At 48.8% G+C, this 12,223-nt stretch overlaps 1 protein-coding gene across 1 annotated transcript in view; it reads right to left on the minus strand.

The window, feature by feature from the left end:
- EFCAB6 (EF-hand calcium binding domain 6) overlaps positions 1–5,880 on the minus strand; it is a 274,701-nt gene extending 268,821 nt beyond the window's left edge. The window contains exon 1 of the mRNA XM_032261403.1: positions 5,720–5,880. The gene's annotated coding sequence lies outside the window, so the exon portion shown is untranslated. The remainder of the gene's footprint in view (positions 1–5,719) is intronic.
- Between the last annotated feature and the right edge of the window lie 6,343 nt (positions 5,881–12,223).

The following is a 12,223-nucleotide window of genomic DNA, read 5'->3' on the forward strand; positions in this document are numbered from 1 at the left end:
CACCTGGCACACTTCAATAAATCTTTTAAGACTGAGGTTATATCCCCTTCCTTCATGAGACCTTCCTATCGTCCTTAAACAAAATTAATCATGCCTTTACAAAAAACTTAAGTCTTATAGGTGTGCTTTGCTAATAGTTTCATTTAATAAAGAAAAGAACAAATAAACAAAAGCCACTCGGAATTCCATCACTTTGCTGTGGGGCTGCAGAGGTGGTGGGAGGGTAAAGTATGAAGCAAAAGTATTAAATTTTCCCATCTATTCCTCTAGTTCTACCTCAGTTTCACTTTGATTCTCTGCTTCCAGACCTTTCTGTTGGCCACTGTTAGACAGCAAATCCCTCCAGTGAAGAGGGCTCCACTTATCTTTTTCACTCCACACGGCATAGCATGCAGCAAGCACCCCATTCACCTTTGCTCTTGACAGACTACAGTCATCAACACGAACACCGCAAGGGATAGAAGCTTAGACGAATTTTACCCTTGATTTTGAAAGGTAAACAATGTTCTGAGTATGACCAAGGCACTGTGAGGAGTTCTGTAGCTCACCCCTGACTTTCCACCATCCTCAGCTGAGGTTTCCAAAACAAAGAGAATTTTGAGATATTAATGAATGTGATTACTTCAGAACTTGGTGAGGTAGAAATTGGCAAGGATCATAAAAACTAATACCCCCAAAATAAGCTTCAAGTCACAGACCATCAAATACACTTCTTAACCATAGGCAAAAGCACAGTTAGAAGGCTATTTCACTGATACATTTGTTTCTGTGCCAGGGAAGTATTGATGTCCAGTTTTAAACACATGCTATTTATATCAGAATCATAACAAAAGTGCCATGCATCTGCCTTGGCATCCGGAGAAAAAAACATTCAACACGAGAGCAGAAAGTGTGCACAGCCAAACAGAAATGGCAGCAGAAGCAAAAATTGTTGGAACTGTATCATGCGGGGGGGTTGTGGAAATTATTACTCGACTAAATTGGAAAAAATTGTAAGCAACACAAAAGGTTTTGGCACTTAGATACAAACACTTGAGAAAAATCTTCTCCTTGTCTATACTGATATCAAATGGATGTTCTGTTATATTTTGGGACACATCAAGTTCCCTTTATAGCATTCCACAGACTTCCATATATACAACGGCCATTTACTGGGCATCTACATTCTTCAACAGTGGGAAAATCAAAAGCCTTGGCATCAAGCAGGCATGGGGTCAAACTGGCTCCACTACCTACTGCAAGAACTTGCAAGTTAATTAACCTCCTCCTGACTCAGTTTCCTCATTTGACAAAGGGAGATACAGTTGCCCTCAATAACCATGGGTTCCACATCCATGGATTCAACGATAGATCCAAAATTTTCAGGAAAAATATGGATGTTTGTGTCTGTACTGGCCATGTATGGACTTTTTTCCTTGTCTTGATACAGTATAACTATTCACATAGTATTTACATTTTATTAGGTATTATAAGTAATCTAGAGATAATTTAAAGTATATGGGAGGATTGTGTAGGCTATATGCAAATACTGTATCATTTTATATAAGGGACTTGCATATCCATGAATCTAGGTATATTTGAGGGGATGCTAAAACAAATCTCCCAAAGATACCAAGGGACAAATGTAGTATCTCTCCTTCAAGCAAGTATTCTTAGCATGGAATCAAGGCCCATGTGTGTGCTTTTGTAGACCTCCAGACTCAATGAGATACAAAACTGTGTGTGAGATGATTTTTCTAGACCACTTCTCAAAAGGTAGGTGACCCCAAAATGGCAAAGGCCACTGCTCTACAGGCTGTAGACGGATTGCAGGTGACATTCGTAGAGTGCTTGGCATATAGTGAGCTTTAACTATTTGGTGGCTGTTATTTTTAGACCCTGAGGACATACAGAAATATAAATCAGAGCACTGGGCAAAAAAAAAAGGTAGACAGTTATAGGTTCACCTCAGAATATCATAATAGCAGAGAAAAACAAACAAACGAGTCCGGAAAAAAACCCAGCAGGAAGAACTGGCAGGGCGGAGACACCAGGCGTGTCACAGCAGTGGGATAAGCACCGCCCGGGAACCCCCAGTGCTTAGGCAGGCCTTGGCATACGGCAGGTGCTCAGTGAATAATTGCTAAGTAAATGAGCAAACAAATGACTGAAAGCAACCCAGGATACAGGATAACACCATTTACAATGTCCCAGAAGAAAAACTAAATTCAGGAGGTGTTACTGAAAACTTACTCTTCAGAAATCTTTCAAATATTCAATTCAAATGCTATAGTCCACATTCTCTCCCTGAAGAGTGAGGATGGTAAGCCCATGCTTTTGTCATTGAGCAGTAATCTAGGTCCTTTCAATCCTCTGTGATGAGGCCTGTGAGAAATTTCTTTTGGACCTATTTTTCCAGATGAATCAAAAGACCATATTTGCCTGGAAAAAAAGAAATTTTATTACCTTCTATTTTTTTAACTTTTATTTTTCCATGAGTTGACAAGAAGCTCCCAGCTAAATTTACAGCCCAACTTTATTAACTGTTATAGATGATCTGAGTATTCTTTCTTTCTGATACCCTTCTATTCTGTCTATATTTTTAATGATTGTGATTTACATGTTTCTATTTTGCCACATTGTAGTTATTCTTACAAGTCATCTCAAAGCCCTGGCAGGACTTGTAGTTATTTGAGAGCGGTAGAGTACTCACCAAGAACACAGGTTATTGTCCAAGTGTGTGCTGTTATCAGGCCGTCCTGGAGTTGGAGCCACACTCACTACAATTTATCAGCTTTGTTAAGTCCCTTAACCTCTCTGTGTCCCTGTGGCCTTTTGTGTCGGTTGTTTGGTTGGCTTTGGTTTGTTTGTTTTGAGACGGAGTTTATTCTTGTTGCCCAGGCTAAAGTGCAACGGTGTGACCTCCGCTCACTGCAACGTCCGCCTCCCAGGTTCAAGTGATTCTCCTGCCTCAGCTTCTGGAGTACCTGGGATTACAGGTGCCCACCACCACACCCGGCTAATTTTTAGCATTTTTAGTAGAGACAGGGTTACACCATGTTGGCCAGCCTGTTCTCGAACTCCTGACCTCAGCTGATCCACTTGCCTCGGCCTCCCAAAGTGCTGGGATTACAGGCATGAGCCACTGCGCTCAGCCTGTTTTGTTTTTTGAGACAGGGTCTCGCTCTGTCACCCAGGCTGGAGTGCAATGGCATCATCATGGCTCACTGCAACCTAAAACTCTTGGACTCAAGTGATCCTCCCACCTTGACCTCCTGAGTAGCTAGAACTAAAGGCACATGCCACCAGAGAGATGGGGTCTCACTTTGTTGCCTGGGCTGGACTCAACTCCTGGCCTCAAGCGATCCTCCTCCCTTAGCCTCCCAAAGTGGTAGGATTACAGCATAAGCCATCGCACCCAACCTGCACTTTTTCATAACCAACTTGTGAGGACTAAATTTAAAAAGCATGAAGAACCAAACTGTGCCTGGCACACAGTTAAGTGTTCAATTAGTATTAGCCAGTAGTAGTATTAGTAGTTGTTGTAGTAGAAATAGAAGTAGTAAAACTGTGGACAAATAGATGGAAAGAAAAAGTAACAAATGGTACCTGAAACAAGTAAACAAAATACCAGTGAAAGATCAAAACCAAAAACAGAAAATGAAGCCTTTAATACTGAAAGTATATCATATTCATGTTATCTCTATTCACAGTTTTCTCAAACCTGTCTCTTCTCCTTACACATTCTCTTCCAAAAGGTGACAGTATCCTAGGCAGCGCTGAATTGAAAGTGAATTAATATGTAAATATTACAAGAATCCAATCTATATAATTGTGCAAGCTTAGACCTGGGATATTTGTAGACATTCTTCACAAAAAGATCACTTATGGTATTTAAAGGAAGACAATGACTGTTAGCTTTTTTTTTTCCTCACTCACAATTTCTCGTTTACATTATGTAGTTTATTCTTCAATCCTGGCAAAGGAAGGAGACATCTGGGGAAAGCTTCTGTGACTCTCAGCATTTACAAACCTTAGACAACCACTCTTGATACACAGCTGCACAGAAGCTTTACTAAAGCAACTGCCTTGTTAACAGCCAGTGGCCTCCCACCAGATTCCTGATCTAGGCAGGCACCAAGCTACCTAACATCCTCATGCAGCTGGCTCTGTCTCCAGGTACCAGTCAGCTGCAGGGATCACAGCATGGGGGCCATAGAGATCTCTGTACATGGGGAAGAAGTGGATAGCTGGAACAGCGCAGCTTTTCCTTGGAGAGGGAGATTTAGTCTCAAGTAAGCACTTATTGACAAATATCTATGATCACCTATCATGAACCAAGCATTAAAATGAGCATAGAGGAAAAAGGGAAAGCACAGATAACTAAAATAAAATACTCCTCCTCAAAGAATCTTGCAGTAAGATTGACTGGGAGGCAAATATCTTCACATATAATCAAAGGGCCCATTTTGACTCACTTTCATACCCTCAGAACTTAACCAAGTAAATGTCTGCTGAATTAAAGGCAATGGATAAAAGAGATGAACTGCAGTGTGTGAAAGCAGAATTTATTTACAACATCTCCGTTAAGTTCACCTATTTCGGAGAACACATATACTTTAAGAAACATTATTAAATTACTCTTCTTGAAAATGAAGGCCGGGCATGGTGGCTCATGCCAAAGCGGGCAGATCACTTGAGGTCAGGAGTTTGAGACCAGCCTGGCCAACATGGTGAAACCCCGACTCTGCTAAAAATACAAAAAGTAGCCGGGGCTGGTGGTGGGCGCCTGTAATCCCAGCTATTTGGGAAGCTGAAGTACAAGAATTGCTTGAAACTGGGAGCCAAAGCTTGCAGTGAGCCGAGATCACACCACTGCACTCCAGCCTGGGTGACAGAACAAGACTTCATCAAAAAAAGAGAGAGAGAGAGAGAGAGAGAGAAGGAAGAAAAGGAGGGAGGGAGGGGAAGAAAGAGAAAAAGAAAAAGAAGTAAGCGTCCTCTTAACAGGGGCAAGACATCCTAAAAGGCAAAGATTTGGAGAGAAGGGAAAGGAGTAGGGAGTGATTTGGATAAGTTTCAAGTAAGCCTTAGACAGATGTACATCTCACACAGTGCTTCCAAACAAAATTTCTGAGGGAGGCAGGGGTAATCATGTGCAGGCTGAGGGGGAAGAGTGTAAGAGAGCAGAGCTTTTGCCATGAGACAGAAATGGGATTGAATTCTGGCTCAGAAACTTCCTATGATAGTTGTGCAACTTTGGAAAAGCCCCTGCACCCCACAAGCTTCAGGTCCTCGTCTGTCTACAGGCAGGGAGTCAATCATGATATTCACAAGACTGCTGTGGACACAAATGAAATCAGGGGCATGAGACATGTTGTAAACTGGAGAGACTTAGGGCATTTCCACACGCATTTCCCAGCTGGTCCTTACAGAGAGGCAGGGAGGAAGACGTCACCACCGTCGGCGTTGTTTATCTTGTCTTTTCGACACATCAGGTAAGCTCCAGGAACAGGGGCCCCACTATTCCCCACAGGGCCCCAGGACCTGCAACGTGCCTGGCACAAGCAGACGCGCCGTGAACAAGTGCTGGGTGAATAAACGAATCACTACCGCTTCGTCCCTGAGGGTGAGCAGCAGCGCCGGCCTCCTCCGGGCAGCGAGACCCTAGGAGCTGCCCGCCCGCCCGGCCCCTTCTCGGCCTGTCGCTCGCGAGTGGCCACCCCGAATGCAGCCTTACCCGGGCCCCCTCCTGGATTCTCCGCCTAGCTGGGCCGGCACCTGTGTGCGCGGATCCCAAGCCGAGGGGTCTCAGAGGCGCTGCCCATTCGGCGTCTCTAAGACGCCGTTCCCTGAGTGACGACGACAGTTGCTGATTGGAGAATGAGCCTGTGCGCCTGGCAAGAAGCAGAGTGGGGATTGGTCAGCTGAGATGAGCGAGGCGGGCGCGGGACCAGGTTCAGCTCTGCGGCTGCGCCCCCGGAAAAATTTCCGCCGGAAGTTCCGTCCCCCGGGGAGCGGGAACCGGGGCGACTGGGGTCTTGGGAGCGGGTGTCTGTTACGTGGGCTTTAGCACGAGCTGGGCGCTCGGCCGGGTCCCACCGAACTGCTTAGGGCCTTGTGGCCGGGGGAAGCCAAACCCCTTCTCTGAGAAGCAGAATCTCCATCTGTAAAAGGCTAGGCGTGCCCACTGGGGTCTGTGGTCAGGATTGACGAGTCAAGTCCGCAAAGCCCCTACCGCATCCTGCGCCCTTAGGGTGAGCACTGATGGGGACTCGCATTGCGCCACCAGGTAGCGGGTCTCGTCACTGGGTCCGCCCGTCTGCTCGCGGAGACTTCCCCGTGAGGACCGCGGCTCGCCTGCTTTGTCCACCGTGTAGCCTCAGCCTCCGCCCATATCCACAGTAGGCATCCATTCCATTGGTATTCGCTAAATGAATGAATTATGACTAAGACAGAGGGCCGAGTGGAAGCGCCATCCATCATGTGAGTGATAGTAATTGTTGTCGCTGACCTTATGGAGCACTTCCCTTTGCCAGGCACTCATCCGTCCTGGGTATGTACTTTACATGTAATTGTAACCTTCATTTGTCTGCACAGCAGCCCTGTGAGGCAGGTGCTGTGGTTATCCCCATTGTACAGATAGGAAACTGAGGCACACAGAGCATTTTGTTCAAGGACACACTTTCAGTCAGGGTTAAGAGCAGAGTGAGAACCCAGGGAGGCACCCTGCCACCTTTACACTGATATCCAGGAGGTGGCTCACTCCCTCAGTAATCAAGAAGAAACTCTGGGATCGTGGAGAGCTGTGTGGCAGTCGTCCTCTGACCACCCTGCAGGTGTTGAGGGCTTGGAGCTGGTTTCCACCACAATTCTGTACACTTGAGAGACTGGGCTATAAGATCGAGTCTGTAATTATTTCACAGGCATCAGTGATGATGTTATAAATGGAGATGATGCCTTCATGTGGAGAAATAAACAGCAGGGGCTGATTAGCCCCTAAGACGTTAAGTACTGTTTTCCACCATGTCTATTAATAAAGAAGGGAGGAAGAGCAAGCGCAGGGCAGGGAGGTGTCACTCGTCCACGTGGAAGCGGAGAGCCTCTCCCTCCCTGAGAAATCTGCTTCCCTGACTGCTGTCCCTTCAGCAGCCTCAGAAAATGGAGACAAGACTCTCTCCTCAGCTGTCCTGCGGAGGAAAAAAAATCTGACATAAAAATAAATGAGGTATAAGTAGCTCTTTTGGAAAAGCTACTGTGGTTATTTTTTCTTTACTAAAATAGATGCTTTCTCTCTCGAATATTTACCTTGACAGATGACGCAGCTGCTCGTTTTAGTTCAATCAGCCAGAAACTAAATTGCACATTTTAAACACTGTCACTACAAATAATTGATTATTACTTGTAAACGGGGCCACTTGAGGATCTGTTTGAGGCTCCTCCCTGGAGAGGGGCCCTCCCCAGGCTCAGCACGGCCCCTTGGCATGTTCTCATCCTCCTTTAAGGGACTGATCTACTATTAAGTTCTTAATTTCCTTCAATAGCTACTGCTTGTTTCCTTTCATGGAAACAAGAATCAAATCACTTTCGTTGCTCCTGAACAAGATTCCATGGTGTCAAACACTGGTATTTAGAATTTTAATGAATCCCTGCCGGGCACAGTGGCTCATGCCCATAATCCCAGCATTTTGGAGGCTGAGGCATGTGGATCACCTGAGATCAGGAGTTCAAGATCAGCCTGGCCAACATGGTGAAACCCCATCACCACTAAATATACAAAAATTAGCCGAGTGTGGTGGCAGGCACCTGTAATCCCAGCTACTCAGGAGGCTGAGTCAGGAGAATCACTTGAACCCCAGGAGGTGAAGGTTAAGGTGAGCTAAGATTGTGCTACTGCACTCCAGCCTGGGTGACAGAGTAAGACTCTGTTTCAAAAAAAAAAAAAAGAATTTTAATGAATCCTGCCCTCCAAACATTATATTGCAGCAATCTCAGAAGAACGCCCCACCTCTGGAATCGAGAAGCAGTCGGGAAGAGCAGTTTCGTGTTTCCTCCTACACCTGGGCAACAGGCAGGCCCCTGACAACCGCAAGTAATTCTCTTCACTGAGAGCCTGGATCTCACAACAGCTTGTCATTAGTGCTGTTTAGCATTTAATTTGCCTTTAGTTAGGTAACAAGCATTTACGGATTACCTGTTAGGAACGAGCGCGCAGTATGGGGACAGAGGAATGAATGAGGCATAGAGTCTGCTCACAGCCTACTTGGGGCTAGAAATAGCTACTCGGGAAAGAAAACTTGAAAGCAGTTAACAAATGCAAACCGGTATACCATTCCGGGGAATCATCGCGCTTTCAGAATGCAAGGCTGCAACTCCTGGCACACGTCTAAGGAAAAAATGTATGTGCTGCCGCATTTCATCTCATGAAGGGAGTGAGGATATGCAGTCACTCCTTCTGTGGGCCAAGGAACGGTCTGGCCTTCTCTTCCTCTGCAGAGTCCTGGCGTCGTAAAGACCCAGGATGGAGGCAGCCACTACCACCCATTGAAAATCAGCCTGTCAAGCCAGGTGTGGCGCCTCATGCCTGTAATCCCAGCACTTTGGGAGGCTGAGGTGGGCGGATCACGAGGTCAGAGATCAAGACCATCCTGGCTAACACGGTGAAATTCCATCTCTACTAAAAATACAAAAAATTAGCCAGGCATGGTGGCACGCACCTGTAGTCCCAGCTACTTGGGGAGGCTGAGTCAGGAGAATCGCTTGAACCTGAGAGGCAGAGGTTGCAGTGAGCCGAGATCGCACCACCACACTCCAGCCTGGGCAACAGAGGGAGACTGTCTCAAAAAGAAAAGAAAAGAAAAGAAAAAAACCAGCCTGTCTGCCCAATCTGGCCACTCCCCTAAGGTCTCTGGTAAAAAACTGAAGCCTAGGTGTGTCCAGGATGGCAGTGAGCTGGGATTCATTCATGGCGGCCCCCGGGAGATTGAGTTTTTAAGCCAGCCTGAGGCAGGTGGTGGACATGGATTGGCAGCACTTACAGATGGTGGGGAAGGCTTTCCAAGGGGCCGAACAGTCCATCACTGTTAGGGAAGCGAACGTCAGAAGGGCAGGTCAGGGTCTCAGAGCGAGCCGTGTGGCTGGGCCAGAGAGAGCCTTCCAAGTACGTAGCCAGTGGAGGCAGCTGGACACAGCTGATGCGACACGGCCAGGCTGGATCTGTCAGACGCTGGGAGTGCTCCAACCATCCGGCTTCATGGAGCATCGCTTCTGTGCTCACTTCCTGACGCCAAGGAAAGTGAGAGAGACATGGCCCTGGCCTCAAGAAGCTTTCCTGGCAGATGGCTGTGTATCCGGGATATGTTAAGAGAAGTGTAATATGAAGCAAAAGCGGAGCTCCGAATCCCCACCATTGGCAGAGGGCGTCTTGGAGTAGATCGTTCCTGGAACGCACTGAATCAGGGTAAGCCAGGTCAAGTGGGGGAGCAGCAACCCAGGCAGAGGGAAGTGTATACATGGGACACAGAGGGCGCAGACAGCCGTGGTTCTGTGGCAGCGAGATGGGCGCCAGGCCACCAAATGGATCTGAGAGATTCTTTCCCCATCTGGGAATTGCATGTACTATGGATTGTAAAGGGGCGACCTGAGACGGAAACACTGGGGGAAAAGGCCCTAAGCCATTCACTTCAGTGTCGGGGGTTGCGTGGACTGGGGAAGGGGGCTCCGGCTGGCTCCGATGCAGTCTCTGCTTCTGCAGGCGGGGCCTTGCTCACGCCATCTTCAGACTTCCATTCCCAGCTGGTGCCCGGCACCACGAATACATGTAAAGATAACTCTAAAGAGGGAGAAAATGTATTTTTTGGTCGATTTTTATTTTTCAAACACATTTAGCATTCTTTGGTTTTTTAAAAATGCTTTTAATAGAGCACAGACTCCTTTCCTCAGTGGTGAGGAGACAGATTTAAGGGCTGCAGCTCAGACATTCAGTGCCAGCTAGCATTCAGGGATCCAAGTGTGAGAATCAAATTGTCGTTTGATGTGTGGATTTGGCAGAGGCTCAGCACGCCTTGGAGACAGTGCCCGTGGCCCACGCTGCGTGGCAGGTGCTTCTGCCTTGGGCTCTCTCAGCTCCTGCCGGCCCAGCCTGTCATCAGCTGAAAAGTCAGCATCTCCCACACCCATCAGCTCCTCTCTGGCGCTGAGTCGATGGACAGTGTGACCACACTTAAGAGGCACAGCATGCTCCTGCTGGGTGGAATTTTAAGACACCTGGTCTGTGACCTCTTCATTATGAGAAGAAAGGGGCCCCCCCTGCAGTCCCACAGATAGGGGCAGAGTGGCACCAAGGCCGGCGCCCAAGCGGCGGCAGGGAAGGGTTCTGTCCTCATTTGGACATGTTGTTTCTCCCCACCTGCTGTGTGCCCTCCCTGACTCCTGCCCCGTTTCCAGCCTTGGCTCATACATACTCCTCATGCTAAGCAGCCTCCCTGAAGCCACCTGCTTAGAATCTCTGCGGTGCTGTCCACCCCGCCCCTTTTGTTTGCCCGTTTGTTATGGAGGTGTGTGTTTAAACGGGCAAAGCAGCGTGCTGCCAGGGATGCCAGGAAAGCCCATTTAGCCATCAACTGGAGACTGACAACTAGAAGAAACCTGGGAGGCCACGTGACAGATATAGAGACAGGCTGAGAGAAGGCAGGGGACATGCCCGGGTCACGCAGCCAACCAGGGACAAAGCCGGGACTTTGGAGCCCAGGTCCTCTGCTCCCCTGCCAGGCCTCCTTCCATAAGGCTGTGGGGGAACTCGATTAGAAGGGGCAGAAGACCAAGGCCAGGCCACCAGGACTCAGCACAGGGCCTTGCAGAGCAGGTGCTCCTAAATGCCCAAGAGATGCAGGAAGAGGGAGAGATGCGGGTGCCAAGGAAGGGTCTCAGTAGCTCTATGGGAATCACATTTTTGGGCTTGGGACAGAGAAAGAAGGGTTGAAGGAAGGGCAGCAGAAACACAGCTGCGCCTGGAATTGGAGAGCCAGTGACCTCGGAAAGGATGTTGCAGACAGTGGGGAGGAACATGAGCCAGGCTGCACTTGTAGGAAGGACTGGGACCTGGGCACTGGCGGTAAGGACACGTCACTATGGAAATGGGGGCAATGGCAGGAAGTGGGGGGCCAGGGTGAAGAGACAGGAGCCCAGGATGGGTCTTGTCTGGGAAGATGCAGCCTCCGTGGGCCAAGCAGGCACAGTAGGAAAAGCCTGACAGTACAGTCCCTATTCTCTGGACATCCCTGTCTCCGAGGGAGACAACCACACAACACTGAGGTGGGGCGGCGAGGAAAGCAGGGACCACTGGGGAGCGTGGGGGACACGCTCGCCCACTAGAGGAGGCAGGGCTGGGCAGCTCAGGTGAGGGAAGTGATCACTCTGAGGGCCCTGGCCGGGGTGGCAGCTGCCGAGGATGGCTCAGAGTGGAGGGGCTGTCCCAGGAGCTGGTCAGCTTACCAGGGACAGGATGTCCCTTGCCAGGGGTGTCACAGAGGCTGTTCCTCAGCTGGGTAATGCTGGGCCACCTGACCCAGGGGCCCTCTCCATCTTAAAATGCACATTGTACAATAGAGTAGAAGGGGATGTCGATGGGCAGGAATGGAGCCAAACTCTGGGAGAACGGAGTTGGCCAGGCAGAGCTGCTGGACACCCGAGGCTCTGTCCTTCCACCACAAACAGCAATGCCCCATGGCCTAGGGAGGTGGGCGAAAACAGATCTCCACTGAGATCTCCCAGGACAGGGCCTGCACATGGCAGCGCCTGTACCTGAGGGGATCTCTCTGCAGTGCTGGGGACATAGTGGATGCCCACCTAGCAGTGCTCACACACCTCCCCACCACCCGCTGACAAATGCAGCTTGGCCACCCTGGGCCCTGGCGGGCCGGCGGGGGCAGGGCCGACACAGACTCATTTTATTTATGCTCACAAAGGAGTGTCACCGTTGTTAGAACCATCCTCTGATGTGAGCAGGACAAAGATGATCACCACTGTGTAAATCATGACCCTGGACCACAGGAAGTGACTTACCTGCTTCGGGTCAGAAAGCCGTGGAATCTGTGCTGATCAAACGACTTGACGTCAGAGCCAAGTCAGGAGGAGGGCAAGGCACGCCCAGCCCGGGCAGGGGCCGCAGTTGAAGGCCACTGTTTGAGAGTTCAAAGTCTTGCTTGGCAAAAAGTATATATATACACATATATATATACACACA

Source organism: Sapajus apella, unplaced genomic scaffold, assembly GCF_009761245.1.
Source record: "Sapajus apella isolate SASKATOON/1434 unplaced genomic scaffold, GSC_monkey_1.0 scaffold123, whole genome shotgun sequence".
In the NCBI taxonomy this organism is placed as follows: Eukaryota; Metazoa; Chordata; class Mammalia; order Primates; family Cebidae; genus Sapajus; species Sapajus apella.